The sequence below is a fragment of the Pezoporus occidentalis genome, unplaced genomic scaffold (genome assembly GCF_034315485.1).
Source record: "Pezoporus occidentalis ecotype Australia unplaced genomic scaffold, CSIRO_AGI_Poc_V1 ctg43, whole genome shotgun sequence".
Taxonomy (NCBI): domain Eukaryota; kingdom Metazoa; phylum Chordata; class Aves; order Psittaciformes; family Psittacidae; genus Pezoporus; species Pezoporus occidentalis.
In genome coordinates this window covers 3235844-3262047 of record NW_026915758.1, presented here as the reverse complement: position 1 = coordinate 3262047, position 26204 = coordinate 3235844, and the positions used below count along the sequence as shown (strand labels likewise).

Genomic DNA, 26204 nt, shown 5'->3' with positions numbered 1-26204 from the left:
TGTTCTCTCCTAACAGAGTATAAATTTACGTCATTTAAGGATCCCTTGTTCTTTACTGTGTAATAAAACTTCTGTTTTTACCTCTATTTTTAATTTTCTGTTAGAAAAAAAATCCAACTGATTATAAGCACCAAAGTTTTAAGGTAAAGAAATTTTTAATTACTGTGGCTTTATTGTTCATGGTAAATTGTTGGTGATCTAGTGAGACCCATTCTCCTTACCTGATTTACATATTAAGACCTATTTATGTTTTATATCATATGAGCTTCAAAATACCTGCAAGAAGGGCACAGGTGACTTCACTACTTTCAAACTCCTTACCTTCTTGGAGATTGGGAAAATCAGAGAAATACCGTGCATATTATTATTGTTACTAATAGTAGTTTATATTATCAGTGTGATGTATATACACACATTTTCTTTTTTTTTTTTTGTTCTGCTGAAAATTGGAAAATATTTCAAGCAGGAACAGGACTGTTTCAGCAAGCACGTTTCAGGGGAAACTGCTCTTTTTTGTACATAAAATGTACATTTTTTGACTGTTTTATTTTTGAAAAAATGTTCTTTTTTTTTGAAAAATGTTTCTCCATGTTGAGCTGTGCAAATCGCACATCCCTCTTAACACTGTTTTATTGGGAAAACTGATTATTTACTTCTGTTCTTTGCTTCCTAACTTACTACTAATTCTGTTCTTTACTATAGTTTCACCTATTGTGGACATGGATGAAATCAGTTTAATCGCTACAGATTGCCCTGAAGCTGTTTTTAAAGATTGATTGTATCATTTTCCATCCAGGGATCTGGTGCCAAGGAAGGTTGAGCAGAGAGGTTGCGCATTACTGTTTAAGTATTTTGTCCTGCATTGCCTACATCTGGAGGCAGTTACAATTAATTAATTTTTTTTCCCTACTCAGCTCTTCAGCTGAAGCTTCAGTTTAACACGGAGCCTCTGATGAATACTCTATATAATATTTCACCCATAGAAACAACAAAGTCAAATAGCCATCGACAGCCAGTCAGCTGTGTAAGCTATCTGCAGAAATTTTCTATTAGAATGAAAATGATTACTTCAGTCTTATTACCAGATTAACATTTTTCTAACATCCCTCAAAGAAGAGACTTGAGAAGTAGAGGAAGCAGTTCTTCTTTCAGGATGTAATATAGTGGTGGCAGCAAGTCTTAGCCTAAGACTTTCTGAAATACTTAAATCTGTGACCCCAGGCTCTGGTGGTGCAATTCTTTCTGATGGAATAATGCTGCTACAAATCCTAACCTGGAGCACTGTGACATGAAAACATACTCTTGTTATTTTTCCTGTACATGGCTAGGTGCAAAATGTGCAGATTTAGAACTTGTTTACAAATCCTTACTGAATACGCAGTTGGTTGACACCCAACGCTTTGAAATCTGGCTGCTCAAAGCATAAGACATATCCAACTTGTATTACATTGAAATAACTTTATTCTTTGGCCAAAAGAGAATTGTGACAAGTCAAATGCTTGAGTAAATCACATGCTTGAGCTGGCATAATGAGAAGAACATACTGATTGTCTCATGGTCATGGCGTTGGCAAGATGACAGTCTTACTCTCTCTCAGTATTTGTTAATTTTTTGTGTGGCTTTTGTTTGCCTCCGGTCACCCAAACTGCCTAATTGTGTCTTTTGCATGTTAGTGAAGGTTTTCTGTGTTTCTATTTGGCAATATTTAGTTTTTTTTCTAAATCTACTTTTGAAAAAATACTGAAGCAAGAGATTGTCAAAGGTAGCCAAGATCTCCTTGAAATTATTAAAAAGTCCATTGAATTAGGCGAGCGCTTGCTTTTGATTTTCATTTGTGTATTTTAGAGGCATAATAAAATTTTCCTCAATACATGAATGGGCAGAAGAGGTCTTAAGCAGGTTGCAAACAGCAACTAAAACTTGCAGTGTATAGTTATACTGCACTATGCTCTGTTAGAAATCCAAATAGAACAAATGTAATCATAGAAGAATATCTATCTATGTGAGATACATAATGTATAATATAACAAATATGTGCTACACCATGTGGTAAAAGTTTATGCCTAACATCTCTCACAGAGTGGTTTTACAAAGACACTGGCAAAAGACAAATAAGCACTGACAAGCCAGAGACCATATGGAGAAAGAAGCCATTAGAAGCTAAAATTGCATTTTTGGCCTCTCAGCTTCTGCTGACCCAATGACCCAATTTATTTTGGTTGGAATGTTATGCTGGTTAGCTGATGTTGCTTTGCAGATCTTCTCTTGGGTCAGGAAGTGCTGTAATTCAGAAGGCTTTTACCTCCTTTGTTATGGAGGTAAAACAGAAGTATTGCCTTGTGAAACCACATTAGAAATTAGAAGATTAGAAAAGACTCATGATGCTACTGCGTGACTGGCAATTGCTGATGGCTAGTTAGTTTGTGAAAAGTGACTGCTGAGTCCTATGAATATTCTCCTCTTTCTTAGTCTTGCCTGGTTTATCATCTAGTAACAGCAGGCTGTATGCTTCTTCTGAATGAGCCAAAAAATGCTGTTAGGAATGGTGCAAGAAATGCTTCCCCAGAGCTGCAATTAAATGCCGAGAGAGCTTTAATTCAAGGAGCTCTTGGGGTACCAGAGGCATAGTATCTTGTCCATGACTGCCTTTTGAGGCCAAATTAAAGATTTTTTTTGGCCAATATTCTTCAGTGGGATGGGGAATCTCATGGAAATAGCCCAGGAGTGCTGCAGGAGTATCTGGAGGGTATGTGGAAAAGATATTACCCTTCCCTGGCAGGAGAGGCTGCTGCTGCTGCTTTCAGCTGAATTATCATCTCAGCACACTTTACTTCAAATACTTAATCTGTAACTGCTTCAAGTGCAGTCATTTAATTACGAAAAAAACCGAGCTTGAATAGTAGCCTTACTTAATGTAAATAATGTTAATTGGTTATAGTAAATGTAGTTCTAAATTTAGGTCATGGATTGTGCAATGTCATAACTAGACTACTTTTTAAAAGGGGGAATAATTATAATGTAAAAACCATGGTAAAAACATATTTAGATTTAATGAATGCCCTTGATTTAGAAAAAGAAAGAAAAAGATAGTCAAAACCTCGATTGCACCAAGAGGCTTAATTTACCTAAGGAGTCACATCTGGGACACCCCACAAATCACCTCCCTGTGAAGCCAACATCCCCAGTTCCCTGGCCTGAGCACTGCTTTAAAGTGTTTAAAGTGTTGACTTATTTGCAGTGTCTTGCTCAGAGCAACATATTATTCCATTTCAACCAAGCATGCAGTAATTGCTAAATCTTCAACTTTAGGGAAAAGTTCAGAAAGTGACAGATATTTTTCAAGAAACTGGTATTAGTTTTACTGCCATCATTTAGGTACTCCACATGGTGCTTCATATTTCTTATGCCACAAATCACCTCCCTGTGAACCCAACATCCCCAGTTCCCTGGCCTGAGCACTGCTGTGGCAGTCCTGTGCTCGCCTCCATCCCCAGCCTGACCCTGCAACCTGTGGGGCTGCACTCTTGTTTGAACGGGCACTCCATGGTCTGTTCTCTGGTCACCCTCCACTTCTGCCTCCTCCTTCCTCATGAGCAGCCACTCTGTGATGATCCTTGACTGAAAAGTTAATATCTATGATATTTTTTTCCTTTAAAGCTAATTAATTTTTACTTGCTGAAACAGTTAGAAGAGACTTAATCTCCTGCAAGAATCAGATCTGGTTTTCTGATGAATGTTGCAGGCTTTAAAATGTGGGATACCAAATCTGAAGAAGGAAAACTGCATTCATGTTCTCACTGGTGTCACCACTTGCAAAGTCGCTGGAGTCATTGGCACTCTTTAGACCATCCCAGTTTTTGTGCTGCAAGTGTAATACTGCACCCTGCTGGAGGTGCATTTCAGATCACAGCTTGGGTAATTTGTCTGCGAGTGTGCAGAAGTACTCAAAAAAGTAACATTGCCTGAGCCTCGTTTATAATTTTATCTGCTAAATAAATATTTGCATTGGTAAGAGTCTAGTCCCATGCTCTAAATGACCTAAAAAAATTAATTCAAACACTGTTCTCATATATGCACACTTGCCAGCCTCCCTCTGCTTATGTTCTTGAAATTTTAGCATCCATTTATAGCGTATACCTACACTGCAGTATAAACCCTTCCAACTTTTACTCTGTCCCCTTTTATGTCTCTCAGGGAATATAAGGCTGTAGATCTTCATCTCTACAAACTCAAAACATCAGTTCTGTCTCCTCACGAAGTAGAAGAAAGCACATCTTGCCATTAGGATGGTATTCTTGGGAAATGCCTTATTATCTCGTCCAGCTCTGAAACACAGCTCGACCACTTCCATTAGTTGCATAAGAAAGTAACAATGGCTGTAATGGATCACCTTTCTCATTATAGGGCAAGATGAGAGTCCTTCAGATAAGGAGTGGCCAAATTATAGGGTTTCTTTGACAAAGATAAAGACATTCTAAACTATTCTTGGGTATGCACAGATAGCCATTTCAGTGAACAGGCCACAGGAGTCACACTGCAACGTTGTAATTTTTAATATATTTGTAACAATCATGTAAACATAGACAATACTGTGATATGGGGCAATATTTTGTGTTCATTCAGCCCAGCCTCCTCTTCTAAAAGTGTTTCGGCTGCAGCTAAATATTTAGTGCAGTAATACTTCTTTTACATTAATGTTGTAAAGGATAAACCACAAAATTCTAACTGAATATATAATTAATATTTGTACATGTATATTTGAATAGCAAAAACTGTCTTTGTTGTATGCCTTGCTATGTTTAAGTTAAATTCAGTAGCACCAAGTTTCCACAAAAAAAGCCAAACACACAAACCCACATTATTTTTAATCTTAGGGCATCTTCTTTCCAAATGTATTATTTGAAAATCAGGACAGTTGCACATTTCATTTAGTTGTGTTTTCAGGAAAAATATAGAGGAAGGAGTCAGAAAGACAGCTTTAGCATGACTCCATCCAGTAACTGAGCAATCAATGGCACAAGTCAAAGGTTGTTTTATTTGCCTTTAAAGTCAATGAAGGAATGAAACTACTATAAAAGTATCCAGAGTTGAGAAGTCAAATATTTATTAATAGTGAAGGAAAGATTGAGCTGATTAGAGGGCTTCCAACAGCATTTTAGGTTCCTCTTTCAAATAAAATACAGTCAATATACTCCATCAGAGCAGTCCTCAGTTTATTAGATTCCTCTACTTAGTTCTTTGCAGAGTTCAATTTGTCTTACTGGTTTGTGTTGCAGTACTAAGGGCAGAATCTTCTAGATCTATGTATAGTGATGACTGTTCTTCCATTTCAGAAGGGTAATTTGTAGTAGAATAAATAGATAGTATTAAGTTATTTTTATCTCAAACTACCACAGTTCAGACCTGGACTCTAAAAATTGTTGCAATCTGTCTTGTCCAATGTCTATTTATAATACTGAAATTAATGTGTACTTGGTGGTGTAACATTGAGAGCAATGGTTAAGGTAAAAAACTTTAAACACTCTTTACAGTGGGGTCTTTTTTGCCTGTTCAGAGATGCTGACAGCAAAGTGATGCAAAGCGAGAATATAGCTGTTTTTCTTCCAAGAATTCTGTTAGTTACAGATTCATCCTTAAAGAAAACCAAACCCCCTACAGTTTATTTTGCAGTGCAATTTAAAAATATGCTGTTAGGAATGAATGGGCTAGAAGTGCTCTCAAGGCTGAAGCTGTCTTATGTGCTGAGAATTGGGAGAGTTAGATCTTGCTGCCTAGTGCTGAGCGTAGAAAATTTTGTTGATTGTCTTGTGACCATCAACACTGAACAAGGCTTAAACACATTGTTTCACCTGTTCACAAACTTGATTTTCTGCTTATTAACAAATTTCTGAGATATCCAATATTTTCCAGGCAGAAAATGTAGTAGTTTGACTTTTATGTGTTTCCCAAGACATGCTTGTTTTAAGTACATGAACTTACAAACTCTGATCATAGAGGACTATATATGCCTTACCAGCTTGTCTTTTGAAAGCATGCGAGGACTCTTGATTTATACAGCTACTCACTTTATTTAACTAAATGAGATAGTGTTATTTATTTTTATTCTATAACCATACAAAAATCTTTGAAGTAATATATCTTGCTTTTCAAGGAGTCATGATATGTAGACAGAAGTAGCTTAAGAGGTTCATTCAGATTTAGAAGCTGTAATTTATCAAGGACAGCATACCTAGAGAAATTAGCTTGATGAAGTTAATGCTCTAAACTGAATGTTATCCTCTCCCTTTCTGGATGCTTTTAACTAAGGGAACATAAAGCAGTAACTCATAGATTCAGGTTTACAATATTTGGGAACATCAGCAATTTTTACATCTGTAACTTGTCTCTTTTAGGTGAAAAGAGGGACTAGCACATCCCTGGAGGAACTTCCTATTTCAGACAATGCAGTAAGCAGATCGGATGGAAAAAGTTTATTTTCTTCATAAACCTGATCCTACATTACAGAGTTATAATGTCAGGTTTTGCGTGAAGAAATACTAGCCACATATAAAAGTCTTTTTCACAATTCATCAAGCCTGAAAATAAAGCATTATTTTTATTTCCTTTAAGTAATCAATTACTTTTTTTTTTTCCCTAGTGGAATTCATTATGTTTTGCTCTGCATAACCTTTCTGTAACAAACCTGATTGTAGGAGATTATTTCAGTGTGCAAATTGTGCATATATAACTGAATTTATTGGTTTAGGTCTTCTCTCATGCTGGGTGTGATAATGATTCAGAAGGCTGCAGAAGAGAGCAAGCATAAATTTGGTAGAACAGTAATTATTCTAGACAAAGGAGAAATATTCCACAAGTACACAACAGGAATATGCGCTGTTGACTGTCTTTGGTGCAGAAAGAAGTAACAATAACATGGTGTGGGAAGAAGTTTGTTGCTAGCTAAGGTTTACATAACCATATTTTTAAGTGGATGAAATTTTATTTAAAACTACTAAGCTACTTCTGATGGTGTGAAGCAGCCTATTTTTAGTTACACAGGGAAACACTGAGTTCAGAGGTACTGGATAGGGGCAAAGGGAATGAACGTGATCTGTATAGTCACTGAAAAGACCAGCTTAGGGCAAAGTAACAGATGTTTTAAAATGTAGTAATAGGCAAAGTGAAATAAAAATGTCCATACAGAAGCCCTGAAAGGCCTCCCTACTACTAGAAGTTGCAATCTGCTTAAAAAGATTTGCCGTTTTTCTTTCCTCTAGTACTTCAAAATCAACCAAATTTCATTTTATTGAGATTTATAAAAGCAGTATGTGGTATTTATTCTGTTTGATTCAGGTACCTATTCTGCATTTACATTTAGGGTGCTCAATGAAGCTGTTCAAGTATGAAGTACCTAGGATTCCAGCTTGGTGAGGTGGTTCTCGTTCAGAGACTATTCGTATCTGTTAAACAGACGTGTCTTAGCACTGGTGATTTTCATTGGGAAACACTTTATTGAGTACTTCTGACAGTGTCCTTCAGGTTAATGATATCTGTGTTTTGCAAACTGCAGGCAATACATGGGTATTGTTTCAGATGTATTGTATGATTATACTCCTGATATACGAGCAAATAGATCTTTAGCAAAATCTGCGTCTACATATGTGGAAGATTTCCTCCTTTTCTTTCCCTTTTTTCATCACTATGCTTTTCTTCATATCAAAAGAGAGTCTTGCGTCATGTTTCAGCATTAATATGCCCCTGAAGTAAAACAAAAGAAAACAAAAAGATGTTCTTGAAAAAGCTCCTGAAAAGCACTTGAAGATTTCACAAATAATGGTATGCTTTATTAATCCTGAGGAAAACCTTGTAAAGCAAGTAATGATACTTTGCCACGCTAGGTGTGTTTATTGCAATAAAGGTGTAACATTAAATATTAAAAGAATTATTCATTATGAGAGTATTAAATTGAATTTATACAAATTTTCTAGCCAATTTATATAATTTTGTATTTGTCATAACAAAGAATGGTTATGCTGTCTGTTTATATATAGGCGTTAATAAACATATATGGATTCACATGAAGTAGAATTTTGAGGTATGAAATCTACAGCTTCGATTAGAAAACAGCATCATCTTATTTGTATGGCTCTTGAGGGGTCAGAAACACAAGGCTACATTTCATGTGTCTCTTAACTAGGCTGCTTACCAGCTGACATTATTCTTTGATCAATTACCTATATCCATCATTACCAAGCTCTGCCTTAAATCTGGAGGTCAGTGGCCCTTTGCATTGTGATTCACAAGACCTGACGTCCCCTCATTGCTTAAGGAAATTTCCCTTCTGTTATGTTGCTGACCCAATCCTTGCTTCCATTTTTGCTTGCAGTTCTGTCTCGCGCTATTGTTTTTGCTGATCAATCTCCGCTCTCCTTGGTATGTCCCTGAAATATTTCAGCTTGCTCTCCTTGATGTTCTGGGAGCAGTAAATGGTTCTTTCTGCACTGCTGCAATATATGCTCATTTGTCTTCTTTCCTGCACTGGTGTCTTCAATGTATATCAGCCACACAGGATCTCAAAGGGCTGATGACTTCATGTTTGCTGCCTCTAGGATGCAGCTTTCACAGTTATACCTAGCAATAGATCAAATTGTCAGTGATTGTACCAGCTTGACCTTTATGAGCAGGTCTCCAACCTGCCCTTTTCTCTCAGAATACCTTTTAATTTAACATCTGCTGAGTATGGCATAGCCAACCTTATCCAGATGTCACCTTGTTCAGATGTTGCTATCTTTATGCATTGTGAAGACTAGTGAGTCCCTACATCTTTCCACTTCTCTCATACTTCTCTTTCATCTAAATAAAATGAATTAACATCTTCCTGTCTTATCCTTTATTGCTATGTCAGACCCACAGTTTTTAATCAGCTTAATTTTCTGGCAATAGTCTATCATTACTGCAAATTCAACTTTAATTTGAAATAGACTGATTTTGGCTCTAGATTGAAAACTCTTCACTGCCAGATTTTTTTTTTCCAGGGGCAAGTATGCATATCCTCAGTTGGAAATTTTTAATTTTTTAGTAAATTACTTATATTTGCTTTCATTAACAGATTTTTTTTTTTTTCCCCAGAAAATTAAATAAAATAATTAAAGAAATAATTTCAGGAAAGTCTCTTGGTTAATGGATAGTACTCTGTCAGGAGACTGGGGAAAAAAATGGAGTCCACAGTGGTGTGTGCTGGGACTTGTATTATTTAATATCTTTATCCATGATTTGGAGGAGCTGATAGGTTCTTGCTCCTTAGGTTTGGAGATGGCATTAAATAGCAGTGTGACAGCTGATAAGCCTGAAGGGCAAGGCTGCCATTTAGATGGAGGTAGAGAGGCTGGAGGGCTGATGTGAGCCTCACAAAATTCAGTAAGGACAAAAGCCAAGTTATGCACGTGGAAGAGTCCCTGGCAATGATACAGGTGGGAGGCTGTCTGCCCAGGGGCACCTCTGTTGAAGAAACCCTGGGGATCCTGGTGGGCAGTGAATTGAACCTGAGCCGACAGTGAGGTCTGGCAGCAGGAAAGTCAAAAGTGTCCTGGGCTGTTAGCAGACGCAGAACCAGAAGATCAGGAGCAAGTGATGGTGCCCTCTGCTCAGCGTTCATTAAACCATATCTGGAAAACTGCATTGTATTTTGGTCTCTGTATACTATAAAGTCCTTGGTAAACTGGAGTGACTTCAGTGAAGGGCCACCAAGGTGGTCAGGGCGGGCTGGAGTACTTGGGCTGTGAGAAGAGGCTGAGGAGCAGAGCTTACACAGCCTTGAGCGAACATGCCTTTGGGGAAGCCTATCAGCAGCCTCAGAGCCTACAGATTGGTGACTGAGCAGAAGGAGAAAGGCTGTTCATTCAACAGTGTGTGGCAGGAGACAAGAGGCATCAGGCATAGGCTGAAATAAGAGAGGTTTGGACTGGAGATAAGGAGAAACTTTTTCACCATGAGAACAGCCAAGCAGTGGGCAGGCTGCCCAAAGAGGTTCTGCAGTTTCCTTCCTTGGACATTTTCCAAGATGAACTTGGATAAAGCTCTGAGCAACCAAGTCTGATCGCAGAGGTAACTTTGCTTTGAGCATGAGGCTGGTTTAGAGACCTTCTTAGGTCCCTTCCAAGTGCAATTTTTCTGTGATTCAGTGATTTGTCTAATACAAAGCAACTGTCATAGATCGCTTTCTGATATTGAAGCAGAGCACTGAAAGGAAACAACTGAAAAGACTGAATAAAACTATATAAACAGAGCTCTGATGTACCTGTAAGCTGCCTGGAGGTGTTAACACTGCATATCAGTGCATCCAGCTGTAATCTGCAGATCGCTTCTTAAGGTATGTATGGTATTACTTGTTGCAATCTGTTTCTCTTCACTTTTGCTATCTGTAACCTAAGGGATACTGTACCTCTGAGACCACCTTATCTATTAACAGACACTTTTGATGACCCTTTACTTTATCTGAAATGCAGGACTTAATGACAGAAATTGTATATCCATACAGCACAATTTTGGATTACTTGAAAAGGATCAGCTTGGAGACTCTTTGGACTGTTGTAATGGTTTAAACCCAGTCAGGTAACTTGTTCACTCACTCCCCCCCTTCTTTCCCTCCCCCTACTCCCAGAGGGACAGAGAGGAGAATCGAAAAGAATGCAACTCCCACGGGTTGAGATAAGAACAGTTTAGTAACTAAGGTATAACACAAATCACTGCTGCTACCACCAATAGTAATAATGATAAAGGAAATAACAAAGGAAGAGAATACAACATCTCACCACCAGACAACCGATAACTTGCCCCCCCAGCCCGACCAAGCTCTGACCGATACCTCCTCCAACCCTGCAGTCCCCCAGTTACCTCCTGGGCATGATGTGCTGTGGTATGGAATACCTCTTTGGTCAGTTTGGGTCAGGTGTCCTGTCTCTGCTTCCTCCCGGTTTCCCCTCCTCCCTGGCAGAGCATGAGCCTCACAAAGTCCTTGGCCAAACCAAAACATCATTGTTATCAGCTCTGTTCCTAGGCGGAAAGTCAAAACACTGCACTTCACCAGCTACCAAGAAGGAGAAAAATGACTGCTACTGCTGAACCCAGGACAACTGTTTTTGGTTGGGTTTTTTTTCCTAATAAATATTTTCAAATGTTTATTAATTATTATATAAGTTAAAGCTTTAAAAGGATTTTTTTTTATTATTGCTTGTATAAGCTTCTGTTGCTTCTTTGTTTATACTTAACTGCCTTATGTAATGCATTCTTCCACTCTTTTCCTGTATTAACCTGCATTTCACATCCTGACTGCTTCAAGAAGGTAGTTACAGACCCTTTATCTGCCTAGACTCAAGAAATGAAGCTCTTCTACTCTTTCTTGTATCACAGGTTTTCCATTATCTCAGTTTTATCTCAGTAGCCCTTTTTAAATCACTTTTAATTAAGTTTCTTCAGTATTTGTGATCAGATATGTACAGCAACATTTGCCATATTATTTTTTATTTATCCCTTGCAAAATTGCACCATTGTTTTCTTGTTATGAATAGAAATACTTAGCCTGATGCATTATAGCAAAAATTGTCTTTTTTCATGGGTGCTTTCATCATCCATTAATTGATGCACTCAGGTCTGCTTTTGCTTCTGCTTTTGCACCTGACTGAATTCCCTACTTAACACAGAAGTTTTATCTCTAGTCCCTTATGCACACCAGTAAACTTCTTACAGTTTTATTATATTAGTTTTCAACATCTGGTTTCTCTCGGATGACACTTAACTGTATTCCCTAATTACACTGTAGGTTATCAATGTATTTCATAAGTACATTTCCCTTTTTTTGCAAAGATAAATAGTGATAAAATTTAGCGTGCTAAGTTCTAAAAATAGATTTTCGAGACTTTCAGTGATAAGTATTTTATCTCGGTTCTTATAAATAATGTCCCTCTATGCTACCCTTCACTCATTTTATATTTCTTTCACAAAAGTCCCTTTATTCTAGTCTTCACTCAATTTGTGTTTCTTTCATTCTTTAATGATTTTCAGGTCCCATATTATGTATTTTATGAAAATCCAAACAGGTGAGATTTACCTTTTTTTCATTTAAAGATCAATGATATTCTCAAAGTTATACACCTTCTCAGAGATAATTTATTATTTTGCTGCTTTTTCAGAAGTCAGCTGTTTTAGAACTGCCAATGTTGATGATCTTCACATATGAATTTTAGAATATTTAGCTTCTGTAATTGAACTAGACAGTGTTTAAATGTGCTAGGGCACATGCAATAACACTGGACAACCATCATGTAATAATTTTCAATCAGTTCTATGGAAGTTTGTTTTGACAAGGTGCGCAACTGTTTTACTTTCACTGTAGTAGACTTGGAAAATGTGAGTCTGCAAGTTCTAGCTTGAGTTTTTGTTATCTTAGTTTTCTGATCTAGAAAAGTCACAAGAACTAGATTATGCTTGGCCCATCATTATTGAGCACTTTGGAATAAAATAAAACAAAAATCAGTGCAATGTCAGGAACCATTGTAATCCTTGTACTTCTTGGACATAAATGCTTTCTGCTGTATTTCACCTAGTCATGAAAGTGGTAGGCAAGAAGGTGGTGCAGGTGGAAGTTGTGAGGATTTCCTTTTTGCCAGGACTCAAAACTTTCCCAAGCACTCCCGTTGGCACAATTCTTGCCCCATGTTCATCTGTAAACATGATTCAAAGCCTAAACTGGTTTTGGTTGAAGCAATCTTTTCCTCTGGCAATTAATATAATTTCTCAAATGCAAAAATATTATTTAAGATGGGATTTAAAGTGGGAAAGCTTTTCCAGAACCCAAAAGCTAAATTAATCTATTAAAAGGTTTCACAAAATCTCCTTGAATTGGGTAATAAAAGACCTGCAAGGCAAAAAAGATTTGCAGAAAACCGAATCTAGCACAGAGGGAATTAAAGGAGTTAGCAGAAATTAAAGAGTTAACAGAAGCCACATTCCTTCTGAGAGCAACTGTGTGCTACTTACTGTTTGCACTCAGTGTCTGCTTAACACTTAACTCATCATTCATCTCCCTGACTCATTTTTTTTCAGCTATTTACTTTGATACAGCAATAATGGAGCCCTTTGTGGTATTGATGTGCACTCACCCATACATACCAAATTAACAGAGGTTCTTTCTTCTTCAGAGTTAGTTTCAATTAGCCCACTTAGAGTCCTGGAATGAATGTCCTTCCTGACCTTCAGGCCAGGTTGTTTCTAGAAAATGATTTAACTAGACTGGACAGTAGATCGAGATGGCAGAGCCTTGTTTACTGTCCAGCTGATAGACTAAGCCTATGATAATTAGAAAAAAAAACCAGTGCTAATTGTACCAGCAATTATATACTACATGTTGAAGCCTTTTTTCTTTTTTTTTTTGTAAAAGGTATTTAGCCCTAATTTACTCTAATACTATCAAACCAATGCATTTTGAGCAACATAAATATATTTAAGAACAGGATATTTTACTGTGAAAATTCAGGTGTTTCTGTATGTGTTGTTTCTTCATTCAGTGCATTTATTAACTTTTCAGAACAAAGAGAAACCCCCCCCAAAAAAAACAGAAAATAAAATTTTAATAGAGGTATTCTGTTTAAATTAAGTGTATAGAAGCAAAATATACATTTGTAATTCCAAATCGCTTTTTTCAAAAATGTGCTTTGATGTCTGTTGAAATTGCTATTTATGAAACTTAGCTACAATATTTAATGTTATTTTAATCCATTTATCTACAGTTTTTTTTACAAAGCAGCTTAGAAGTAAAACCAATAGGCTATATTTTGCTGAAGTGCAGATATTCTGCACAAATTCAGTTAATGAACTGGGATTTCGTGTATGTTTCCATGTGTAACTGATTATAGTATATTTTGAAAGTTAACCAAGGAAAAGATAGTGTCTTTAGCCAAATCATCTTTAGAAAGATTAATTAAAATCCATTCAGTCAGTTGAAATTGAAGACAGCACGGAAAAACAACTTGTTATTATTTTGTTTTTTGTCTAAATCATGTGATGCACTATAACACTACAGAACAGAGGACAGTATTAATGTCAGTGTATGTAGAGACACTTTTCTGAATTTCAACACCCATTCATATGGGGAAGTTACACTACTGTGTTTAGCATGCAGTAATATGATAATTATATGAACAGACTGAACTCACAAGCATAAACAAGACAATACACAGATCTGTGTGTCTATAATTCCATCCACAGTTGTCAGTCATTCACCACAGGTTGGCATTCACTACAAAAGCAAAAATACCTGAATGCTTCTGTCTAGCAGTCTGTAGTTAGTGCATAGAGGATGTTTTCACCAAACTCATTGGCAAACTTTTTAATTTGTGATTGTATGTTTGATGTGCGCACTTGCACATTCTCAGTGAAAAATTGTTTCCCAACATTTACTAAGTCTTGTGTTCCACTTGCAGAAAGCGGTGCTGGTAGCGTTCATCCTACTGTCTTAGACATTCAGTATGGATGCCAGAGACCTATCTCACTTGACTAATGACAGGTGAAGCCAAATGGCTTTCTTAGTCTAAGTTTCTCAAGTTAGATGAGGTGAAATTCACATTTCAAGATGGTGTCTGCTGTGTCCCTATTCTCTGGGCATTGAACTGTAGTCCTACAAGGTGACATGACTGATTTTAGACTTCACAAAATGAAAATAAGATTCATATAGTTTGTGTTTGAACACGGAAGTGGATGTGCAATGTAGTATAGACAGCAGGTTGCATAAGGACAATTTAAAGTTAATATTATGAAGATGTGCAGAACACACATAACTGTGGTGGATGAATTAATTAAAGAATAAACCCAACAGTATTGAACAGTTTGTTAATGAGTATGTGCCAAAACCCTACCAAGATCCACAACCTTGTCTTTCTACTGCCTTTATCTACAAGAGATTAACTTAAGGATTTCCTGATTCGGGAACTGGACTCTGCTCAAATAGAATTGCACATGATGCAGTTGCTGCCCTTTAGAGACAAGTGTGGGAAGGAACCTCATCTAATTGTTTCCTTTGCCCAGAGAGTTGCTGCCTAGTTAATACAATCAGTCCCAGGAATGGAAAATCTAGTGTCATTCTGTGTTTATGCCTGCTTAGACGTGGCACAGAGAGAAAATTCTGATTTCTGCCACATGCTGTGTGGCTCCTGAAGATGAAGCAGTGCACAGATCTTGCTATAGGCGGTGTTTAACAGCAGTAAAGAAGCTATAATTTCAAGTTTTATTGAGCTAGGCTATTCTGCTTTACAGAACAGCCTTGCCTTTGCCCCAAGCAAAGGTCAACTCTGTATAAATGACTCTCTGCTGTTACTGGCTAAGACAACAATCAAGTTATTCCAGAACTTCACCATCCTCACTTACAGAATTATTCTTACATGAGGGTTCATCTTGAGTTTCAGATGTACATTTAGGTATATAAAAAGGAGATATTTGCATGTGAGCTGAGCATCTGAGCTGCTCTTATGCTCAGTGGAAATCTAGAATCGGTAAAGTCCAGGGACTTATGCAGCTGACTGAGTGTAAGTGTCAAATTTTAGCTAAAATGAACAGTTATCTAAGCTTTCCTGAATATGATGGTAGCCTAGCTACCTAGATGTGTGTGTGAATGCCTGTGTTTTCATCATTTAGATGTAAGTGTATGAAGCTGAAGCTGATGCATACTCCTTTACAGCTCACCAAAGTCCTGAGTATTTCTGAACCACATGTTCTATCCAAAGTAACCATATGCAATAGTTTACTTTTGATACTTCTCACGTATTTGAAGAAGGCTTTTACCTTTAATGCACTTTTTTCCTGACCTAAATAGCTTAATTTTTTTTTTAGCATCTCCCCATAGGCCATATTTTCTAAATTTCTGATTGTTCTCACTGTTTTTTGGAGTCTCTCAATATCTTCATGCTTTTCTTGAAGTGCATTGATTAAACCAGATAACTTATTTCAGCTGAAACTTAACTATGGAAAGAGTCTTAAGTGAACGTCAGTCTTCTTTATTCAATCTAATATGGCAAATCAAAAGCTTTGAAATGATTTCCATTAATACTAATTATTCTCCATGAAGTAAAATGACTTCAGCAGAAGTATCTCACTTGTATCTCAAGTATCTCAAAGAGTTGACCTGCTGGCATGCTGGCAAAGTCTTCTGTCTGAGACTTAAGACCGCTTCAAAATCTGATTTCAGCAACTGATACTGCATGCCTTGGATAGGTTGACCATGCTCTTTTGCGTGTAGCTCTAGCTAAATGCGTATGGCTGTACCACTGACATCTGCCTAACCAGAAATACCCATTTGGTGTCCCAGCTTGGTTTTACTTGGTGCCTCAACTCAGCGACAAGAGCCACCGAGGGAGCCTCAAGTCCTCGACAGGACCTGCCCAGAGCCGGCAGCTCAGCTGACGAGAGCGAGCAGCTGACTCACAGGGGGCGGAGCCAGGAGCAGCGGCACCAGCCATGAGCGGGTAAAAACCTGCCCCAGGGAGCGCGGCGAGGCAGTTTGCGCGGGCAGGCGAGGGGACGGTGAGCGCTCGGCGTATGAGCAGGGCCCGGTCCGGGAGCTCTGCTCTGGCTGCCCCGGCGGTGGCCAGCGTAGGCACCCAGACAGAGCCGATGAGAGGGGAGGCTGCAGTGCAGAGCTCGGGGTGTAGAGAGTGCCTGCACTGGTCTGGTGAGGGGAGGGTGCACAATGGGCAGGGCTGCACTCGGTGCTCCCTGGTGGAGGTCCTCCTGCAGCAGGGGCTGAGCTGCGGGATGCTGTTAATAGACTGCGAGATGTCAGGGAAGCTGAGAGGAAGCAGGAATGCTTGCTCCTGGCCCAAACTGTGCAGGGGCCTCGAGCTTCCCCTCTACCTCATGAAGGAAAGAAGGAGGCCGTTAACCCGGGAAGCTGGGATTTAGTGACAAAAAAAAAACAAACAACAAAAAAAGGAGGAAAAGGACAACCAAAAGCAAGGGGCTTCCCCCTAAATCTGTTGTCCCCACGCAGAACCGCTTTGCTGTCCTGCAGGGGGCTAATGAGGAAGCACACTCGAGCCAGACGTGGACAGTGGGATTGAGTGCGCCCTCAGCAAGTTTGCCGATGACACCAAGCTGTGTGGTTCGGTTGATACCCTGGAGGGAAGGAATGCCATCCAGAGGGACCTTGACACACTTGTGCGGTGGGCTGATGCCAACCTCATGAAGTTTAACCATGCCAAGTGCAAGGTCCTACACCTGGGTCGGAGCAATCCCAGGCACAGCTACAGGTTGGGCAGAGAAGAGATTCAGAGCAGCCCTGAGGAGAAGGACTTGGGGGTGTTTGTTGGTGAGAAAATGAACATGAGCTGGCTTCAGTGTGCACTCGCAGCCCAGAAAGCCAACCGTATCCTGGGCTGCATCAAAAGGAGTGTGACCAGCAGGTCGAAGGAGGTGATCCTGCCCCTCTACTCTGCTCTTGTGAGACCTCACTTGGAGGATTGTGTGCAGTTCTGTTGTCCTCAACATAAAAAGGACATGGAACTGTTGGAACAAGTCCAGAGAAGGGCCACGAGGATGATCAGGGGACTGGAGCACCTCCCATATGAAGACAGGCTGAGGAAGTTGGGGCTTTTCAGCCTGGAGAAGAGAAGGCTGCGTGGAGACCTCATAGCAGCCTTCCAGTATCTGAAGGGGGCCTATAGGGATGCTGGGGAGGGACTCTTCATTAGAGACTGTAGTGATAGGACAAGGGGTAAGGGGTTAAAACTTCAACAGGGGAAGTTTAGATTGGATATAACGAGGAAATTCTTTCCTGTTAGGGTGGTGAGGCACTGGAATAGGTTGCCCAGGGAGGTTGTGAATGCTCCATCCCTGGCAGTGTTCAAGACCAGGTTGGACGAGGCCTTGGGTGATACGATTTAGCATGAGGTGTCCCTGCCCATGGCAGGGGGGTTGGTACTAGATGATCTTAAGGTCCTTTCCAACCCTAACCATTCTATGATACTATGATTCTCATGATGCCTTTTGAAGAACTGCAAAAGTCATAAAAAGGCAAACAGAAGCTATACATAAAGTTAGCATTAAAATGAGAACCGCATGGTAGACAAAATTCAGGCTGACAGCAGAATTCTGTGCATCAAACTTACTATATCATACGTAGTAAGAGATTTTCTCTCAGCTAACATTGTACGTCCCATGAAATACACAGACATAAGATTTATTTTGAATACCTTTATCTCAGAGAAATTTTCATAATACCTTTGAAAGTCTTCCATGCTCATAGTGGAATTGAGAATGTATTTAGAGTAACCAATGAGAAGCAATTTAGCAATTAAAATGCAGCTTCAACAAATGGAATGATACTATGTTAACAAGATTAGAAAGCTTGAGCCATTTTTCATATGCAAAAACATGTGGAAAATAATTTCTAATCCACAAAATGCTTGAAGGCTGTATTTATAGAAAAATGAGGAATGATGTGTGTCTATTTGCAAAAATATATCTAATCTCTTACAGCCCAGATTCTGCAGTCTTGCTAGTACCCTTTTGATCCTGAATATGAAGAGATTTTCTTTGTATTCGTTATTGGAAAGATGTGTGCATACATATAAATGTCTACATATAGCAGATATAAAGCAACTCATCTACATCCCATTTTCAACACTGTGGCCAACATTCATTTGATTTCTATGTTTTGGGTTTTCACTCTTTGTGGTTTAAATGCCATATTCATTAACATGTAAATAATCAGCACAGAACTTCTGTTTTTCTCTAGAGTTGCCTGAAGGGCAGAACTTTTAAGTGTGAAAGAGAGTTTTACTCAATTTTTCTGAGAAAATGATGGCAGAAGAGGTGGATCTTGAAAGGTTGCATTTATAAAGTGGATACTGTTGACCCACTGCACAAATGTCAGGGTCAGTAGAGCTCACAATGGGGAAAGCTGTTCATGTTGTTTCTGTGAGAACTGCAGTAGGAAGAAAGAAAACGAGCGGTAGCTAAAGCGAAGAAAATAAGGAGGGGTGGATGGAATTTTTAAAGGTCCATCTGGTACTATTGTTTGTGATATTTAAGCTATTGAACAACCACCATCTTATTATACTCATGTTGGGCCATGCCTACAGGGCTTCCCCAGTAAGGAAAGCACAGTAAGAAGAATTAATAACATGTGTTGACAATAGCTTGTTGACATAAAAAATATGTTTCTGCTGCATGTACATTAGCATTAAGCTTCTCTTAAACAGAAAATGAAAAACATTCTCTTTCTTAATAGGTTAGACTACTGAAGTTTGCTTATGCTTAGAATATATTTCTTGTCTGTGGACTCCTGTGAATAGTCCTTTCCTTGGGGTCTGCTTTAATTATTTCAAAACATTAAAGGCTGTGCTTGCTGATTTCAAGTTTCCCATGGGAAAAAAAAAAAAAAATAAAAACCCTGACTTGAAATGCATTTAAAATTAGTATTTTTCTGAAATTTGTAATTCAGATATGAATTAGTGTAAAGGTTCTTGACTTTAAAGGATGATGACTAATCATAGTTGGTGATAGCCCTATCTTCGCATAATCCTGTGTCATTCCTAGTGGAGTGAAAGGAAGACCGGTACAAGTATCTGAAAACCACTGAGCACTAAAGGATAAAAGACTATCATACAAATAAAAGAGTGGTAATTTACAAAATGTTTTATGACCTTCCTGATTTTAAGAACCAGTACAAGGAGTCACAGTTTGCTACCATAAGTTTATAAACACTACATAGCTGCTTCTGAATCACTCTTCCTTGTTTCCATTTTATCCCATCACAACAATCTCTTACATTTGTAGGTGTCTCTGAATACAATGAGACTTTATAGCATGGCAGATTCTCACTTGAGTCCTGATTCATGGTTGTTCAGATCAGATACGAAACTGGGGTTCACCACAGCTGCTTCCCAGTGGAAAATCAGTGCACAGAGTAATAAAGCCAATATGCACACTGCAATTCAGGAGCAGAGTCTCAGCACTTTATGAGTTTAAAAGTAACTTTTCTCATTTATAATTAAAACCTACCATTTTCTCATTAGGATTTGATTAACTTTTAAACTCTCCACCCCACCCAACCTGGAGATGTTTTAATATTTGTATGAGGCAAAAGTTTCTCAGCCCTTCTGACTTGTGACTGAAGATTAAGCAACATCTGTTTCAGCAGTATTATGGTAGTTCCAGCATAAACTTTTTTTCTTCACTACTGCTGGATGACATTGTACACAGTTATTGAATTATGGGCAAAATGAAACTAAACATGCTTAAAAAAGATCATAAAACCAACCAGGAGCAAAGATTTTTTTAATATTGAAATAGAGTAAATTCAGTGAATTAGAAAAATAAAAGGAGCTTATCCTCCAAAAGCCACCAGAAGCATATTATGGCTCTAATCCAACAAATATTTGTGCACACATGTAACTTTTCTCATGTGAATAAGATTAATAACATATCTAATCAGGATTTGTAATTCAGGAAGCTCTGGGAAAGAACTCTTAAGAGACAAGAAAAACACAGCTGACAGTAATGTTTTCCTGGAGATCATGACCTATTTGTTCTTTGTATTTATGCTCACCTAACTAGATGTGCTTTGGAGATTATATTTTACTTAAGACTTTCCTGGAAGATTGTTTTAGCTCAATAATACATCTTTCTTCTTCCTTATCCATTCAATTTTTGGATCTGACTTGTCTGTTTTGCCACAGAGAACATTAATTCTAAGATCTGTGCAAAACACTTGGATAATTTAATTGTTTGTATATTTTTCACTATGTTTGATAACCCCACAAAGTGCAAATATCTTATTTAAAGTATTGCAGAAGAAAAAATGTTAGAAATTATGGTGTCACAATTCAAAGCTTCCATTTGCATTTTGTAATCCTTCATTCAAACCTGAATACCCTACTGGAAGAGATACTGTTGCAAACACGAAGTATTATGTTCAATACAAGAATTACTGGAAACAATTCAGTCATTATGGTGTATAAAAATGAGAGACTAGATGACTACATTTAAGTTTTAATATTTATTTTTTATCCATCAAATATCTGTATCTTTTCAGTGAGTCTAGGCTGATAAACTGTATCACAGCAACTGCTGTTCTTATCTTGATAAGGCATCTCAGTACAGAGATTTTTGAGAATATTTTTGACTGTTTCTGTACAGAGTCCCTTGGAGTGAATAGGATCATCTATTTCCAGTTATCTTTGCATCATCCAATTGGTTGAAAATGCAGTTAGGATGATTTTTTTTTTTCCAGCTAATGTTGTTTCAAAGGCATTTCAGCCCAGAGATCACAGCTGAAGTTTTTCTTACAAGTTCCTACTAATGAATGAAACTTATCTATAATGAATAATTGCAGTAATGGAGTTATATAAATTAGTAACAAACTAGATATAGATATATGACCACTACAGATATGCAGGGATTTCTTCTTGGCAAGGAAATGGATTTTTTTTGGTCATGTACACATGAAGACTGCTTTCTAGGAACACTTAGGACACTCTGCATTAAATATAAAGCTGTCCTGGGTTCAGCGGTAGCAGTCATTTTTCTCCTTCTTGGTAGCTGGTGCAGTGCTGTGTTTTGACTTTCGGCTTGGGAGCAGAGCTGATAACAAGGATGTTTTGGTTTGACCAAGGACTTTGTGAGGCTCATGCTCTGCCAGGGAGGAGGGGAAACCGGGAGGAAGCAGAGACGGGGCGCGTGACTCAGGCTAGCCAAAAAGGTATTCCATACCACAGCACGTCGTGCCCAGGAGGTAACTGGGAGTTACCCAGAAGGGCTGGGAGTCCACAGGGTTGGAGGAGATATTGGTGGGTGCTTGGTCTGGTGGTGGAGGGGAGTTGTCAGTTGGCTGGTGGTGAGGTGATGTATTCTTTCCCCTTGTTATTTCCTTTATCATTATTATTATTGGTGGTAGCAGTAGTGATTTGGTTATACCTTAGTTACTAAACTGTTCTTATCTCAACCTGTGGGAGTTGCATTCTTTTCGATTCTCCTCTCCGTCCCCCTGGGAGTACGGGGAGAGGAAGAAGGATCGGGGTGGGGGGGAAGTGAGTGAACAAGCTGTCTGGCTAGGGTTTAAATAATCGGAGCATAATCTCAGAAAAACTAAAAGAACAAAGTCAAGTTTCTAAAATCAGACAATTAAAACTGCAATTTGATATGCAAAGCAGCTAATAGAAATCAGAGACTGTGCCAGCTGTACTTCTAACTGCCACTGTGTACATGCAACTTTTGCTTGCATTGTATGAATAGCCTCATCTGTACACTTTTCCTAACACGTCAGCTTGCTGAAAAAACAGCCAAAGAGGACTTTCTTCAAGGTATATGTAGTTTAACTGGGTAATACTAGGAATCAGTTGCTGCCAAAGAGTTATGAAACACAAATGTCTGATGTTAGTGACTTCACTTTTTCAGAGAAGAGATTGCTTAAGAATATAACCTGATATGCTTACTGTGTAACCCTGCCTATCAAGCACTTTTATGAATATGATAGTCTGCAAACTTGTATTTGTGTGGAGAAAACTGTCTGTATTTAGAAAATAAAACGGGAGTACACTGAAATGAGGAATGGGGAGAGAACAGAAAAGGCACACCAGTTCTGAAAGATGTCCTAGATCCAAACTAAGGGAACTTTTAAATTTTTATTTGCTTTGTACTCCCATTTTCTGGGTTTGATTTTTAGTTTTTGAGAAGCTGTGTAGCCCTGTTGACTAGGATGGAGCAATGCCAGCCTAGCCTACAGAAGAACCTGTCTGCCCTATGTGCTCGTCTGTGTAGGTAAGGAAGGTGGTATGACATGTGCTGCACCCTTGAGGTTTAAATGGGTAGCTGCAGTTGTTGATTGAGAGTTTAGGAGTGCCTTAAAATGACTTCTCTCTCTGAAATGATTTACATTGCACTGTTGTTTAGGATTTACGTTTTGGGGGTTTTTATTTAAAAAAATTGTACTCAAACCTAATTTTAAAACATAACTTGAAAATCTTGATTCCAGGTTCTTGATATTTATCACAATTGTCTGTGTCCATATATAAGTTCATCTAAATATGAATTTAAAAAAATAAAACCTTCAAAATTTTGAGTTTGTATACTGTTAGTGATTCATCATATATAAAGTTATTCATCATATGTATTGTCAGGTCAGCTAGCAGAAGACTGAAGATGCAATGTAGCTAATTTCAAGAAACATCTAGTTTGGAATACTGTGTTACTGAACATTATATTAATTGGCTGGTTAAAGTGCAGCTTGATTTTTTTTCAATGCAGTTTAATTTCTGGATCTGTGTTCTTTTGAGTTATTTTTAGCCAGTATGATTAATTTATACTGTATTTAGTAGGATCAGTAATATTTTTCAGCAGATATATAATTACGTACAATCACAGGAAGATTGAATCACAACACACATTGTGTCTTTCTTCGTATGTGGGAATTTCAGTAGGAATATTCACTGTGATGGTCAGATATTTTACCATAACAGTGACAGCACTGTTTATCAGACATATAATATTAGTAGGAAATATTTTCTATTATTGCAGTTTGTGTTTTGTAATGTAAATGATTTGATTTTTGACTTGCATTAAGATGTGACATGATTTAAGAAGCATACAGAAGTGTCCTAGTTTCTCCCTATTATCCATTTATCACTTAAAACCCAGCATATTTTCTTTTCTTTTTTTTTTTAATGTGTCACATACTAGCATACATGCTTAAAATATCAAATTGATTTTTTTTTTCTCCATCTCATCATGTGTCCTTTTTTTCCCATCACTTCATATTGGGAATTCTTTTTCAAACAGAACTCTGGAACATCAAGATTTTATTTAATTTTGGAGCAAAGCAATCACTCGTAGAATGATATCTCATGATTTGCTTTGAAACAATGGTGTTGTGTAAATTTAAATGGTGATAATAACGATTTGGAAATATACATTGCTAGGTGTTTAAGGAAAAATTTCCTTTGATTTAATATTGTGAAACCAGTAGTATATCTACGGATTTCAGAACAGTTTATTTATATTTATGAAAATATAAATGAAAACATTTTTCCAGACTGCTGGAAAACTTAGAAAAGACAAGAAATTTTATGATGATAGAATCTGGCGATTCTGTGAAAGAATAACTTTGCAATTCTGACACTTGCTATGGAAAAGGAAGGAAGTAGAGGAAAATAAATGTAAGGATTTCTGTTGCAGGAGGGGGGTAGCAAGTAAGAGAGCTAGTGCATTCTGTTGATAAAGAAAAGAGCAGTTCTGAAGAAATGTTATATTGAGATCAATGTGGCTATTTTAATATTAGCATTTTTGCATACTTGGTGCACTGTAAATAATTGCATATGGTTGCCTTTCTTCTCTTTGTACCTCGGGGCAGTGGTAGTGCCGTCTAATGTTCTAATTAATCTGCAGCAGCTTCCAAGTCAGACTTTCAATGGCAACAAAAAAATACTTCCAGGAATGATGAACTTGGCTGTACTCCAGCTGACACTGTGGCTGCTGCTCAAATAATCCCTTGGCTTTTATGGCAACATAATCAAGTTAAGAAAATCTGGACAAGATATTTGGAGTCAGTCAAGTACTCTATGTTACTTTAAAATGCTGAACAGGTGCAAGTGGGATAAATTCAAAATGGTCATTAGCCAAAACTCGCTTTGAGGAAGGTGGAGCCAACATCTGTGCTTATTTTCACAGATACAAAAGAGCAGGCTCCCAAGGAAATGTGAGTAGGATCCAAATGGATGAAGCAGCATGACTGAATAAAGCATTCTGATTTAAGACTTTCCCTGCTTATAGTAATTAGCATTTGGAAAAAAGCATGATCAATCTTTTTTTTTTTTCCTCTCGAGGTAGAAAAGGAGGAGTCTGATTTAATTCAGAAGGACATTAACTCCAAGCACCTACCTAATCAAATATTAACTGTATTCAGAACAAGCAAATTATAACCTTTTTATAGCGATTAAGTGTTCCTTCTATAGCTGCATGGATTTTTTCACAGTGCTTTTGGTTTTTGCTAAACCCTCTAATCTTAATTTACCCTTCAGATGTTCTGTGTTTTAATGACAGGCTGATAGGACCCTCCTGTAATAGATCTTTATGACATCATTTTATATTTATATCCTAGAAAATGGAAAAGGATTTTGTGTAACAGAAGTAAAATCAGGTTCGTAAATCATAACGTGACAGTTCATATAATCAGTGAGATCTGAAGATATCTGAAGTTTGTTTTTTTTGACTCTCTGGTTAACTCAAGGAAAGAAATTTAATTTTATGTACTCCATTTATTTTTTCTTACGACCTTCCTCATTTTGCAATTTAAACAAGATACCTGCACGAGTTTACATGTCAACTTTTCTTCAGATATTTATTAAGGTGTTGTTTTGGTGAATTACCAACACTTGCCTGTGTATTTCTGTCCTTCTCAGCCCTGGCACTGCTGTGAATACTGTAGCCATGTGTGGTTAGATGAGATCACAGAGGAGAACCAAGCATAGATGGAATTATACTCATACTGGAAAATCTACTGCAGATTATGTCTGGACTTGCTTTTATTAGTGTGTTTCCATGCAATATATAAGCACAGGCAATTATTTCTAGCTGATATGTAGCGTCACATGTAACATGGTCTTGCAGAAATAGTAGTCAAAAAGGCTTTTTACTGTCCTTGGTAGGCCAAAAGAGCACATTGGTTTATTTGGAATTTGGTTATCACAAAATCCAACCTTTCAGCATCCAGGAGACTATGTGCATTGTACAGCTGGTGACACTGTGTAGTCAGCCTGAAACTTGATCCTAAGGATTTTACTTGAACTGTACTTGTTGCCAGACAGTTTTGTACTACATTTAACATAGTATTCTGTTTTGTATTGCATATGTATAGATATTTATTGAAGTAGGTATGAATTCCATTTCCAAGTATCTTCAGATTAATAACAGGAAAAATCTTGGTGTTATTAAATCTGGTTTTGTACAAGTTTTAAACTCTAGACGCCTATACAAACTTTCTTCCACTTCCCTTTTAGATTAGATTCGTCTGGCTAGTTTTAATAAAGAGATGATAACTTTATACAGTTAAGGCTTGTCTCTAGGAAAGATCCATACTGCCACTAGTATAAATGTAAGAGTCATTCCAGTATTTCTGTTAGAAGTCTTAAATCTGGAAATGTATCTCCTAAATAGCCAAAAGAGCCCAGATATGGCATTTGGAG

General features: G+C 37.8%; 1 long non-coding RNA gene across 1 annotated transcript; it reads left to right on the top strand.

Moving 5' to 3' along the window:
* The first annotated feature begins 701 nt into the window (after nt 1-701).
* On the top strand, nt 702-22761 carry LOC134171898 (uncharacterized). Its single transcript, XR_009967766.1, has 3 exons — nt 702-828; nt 12040-12074; nt 22691-22761. It is a non-coding gene; the product is annotated as an uncharacterized LOC134171898 (long non-coding RNA).
* Nucleotides 22762-26204: the final 3443 nt, after the last annotated feature.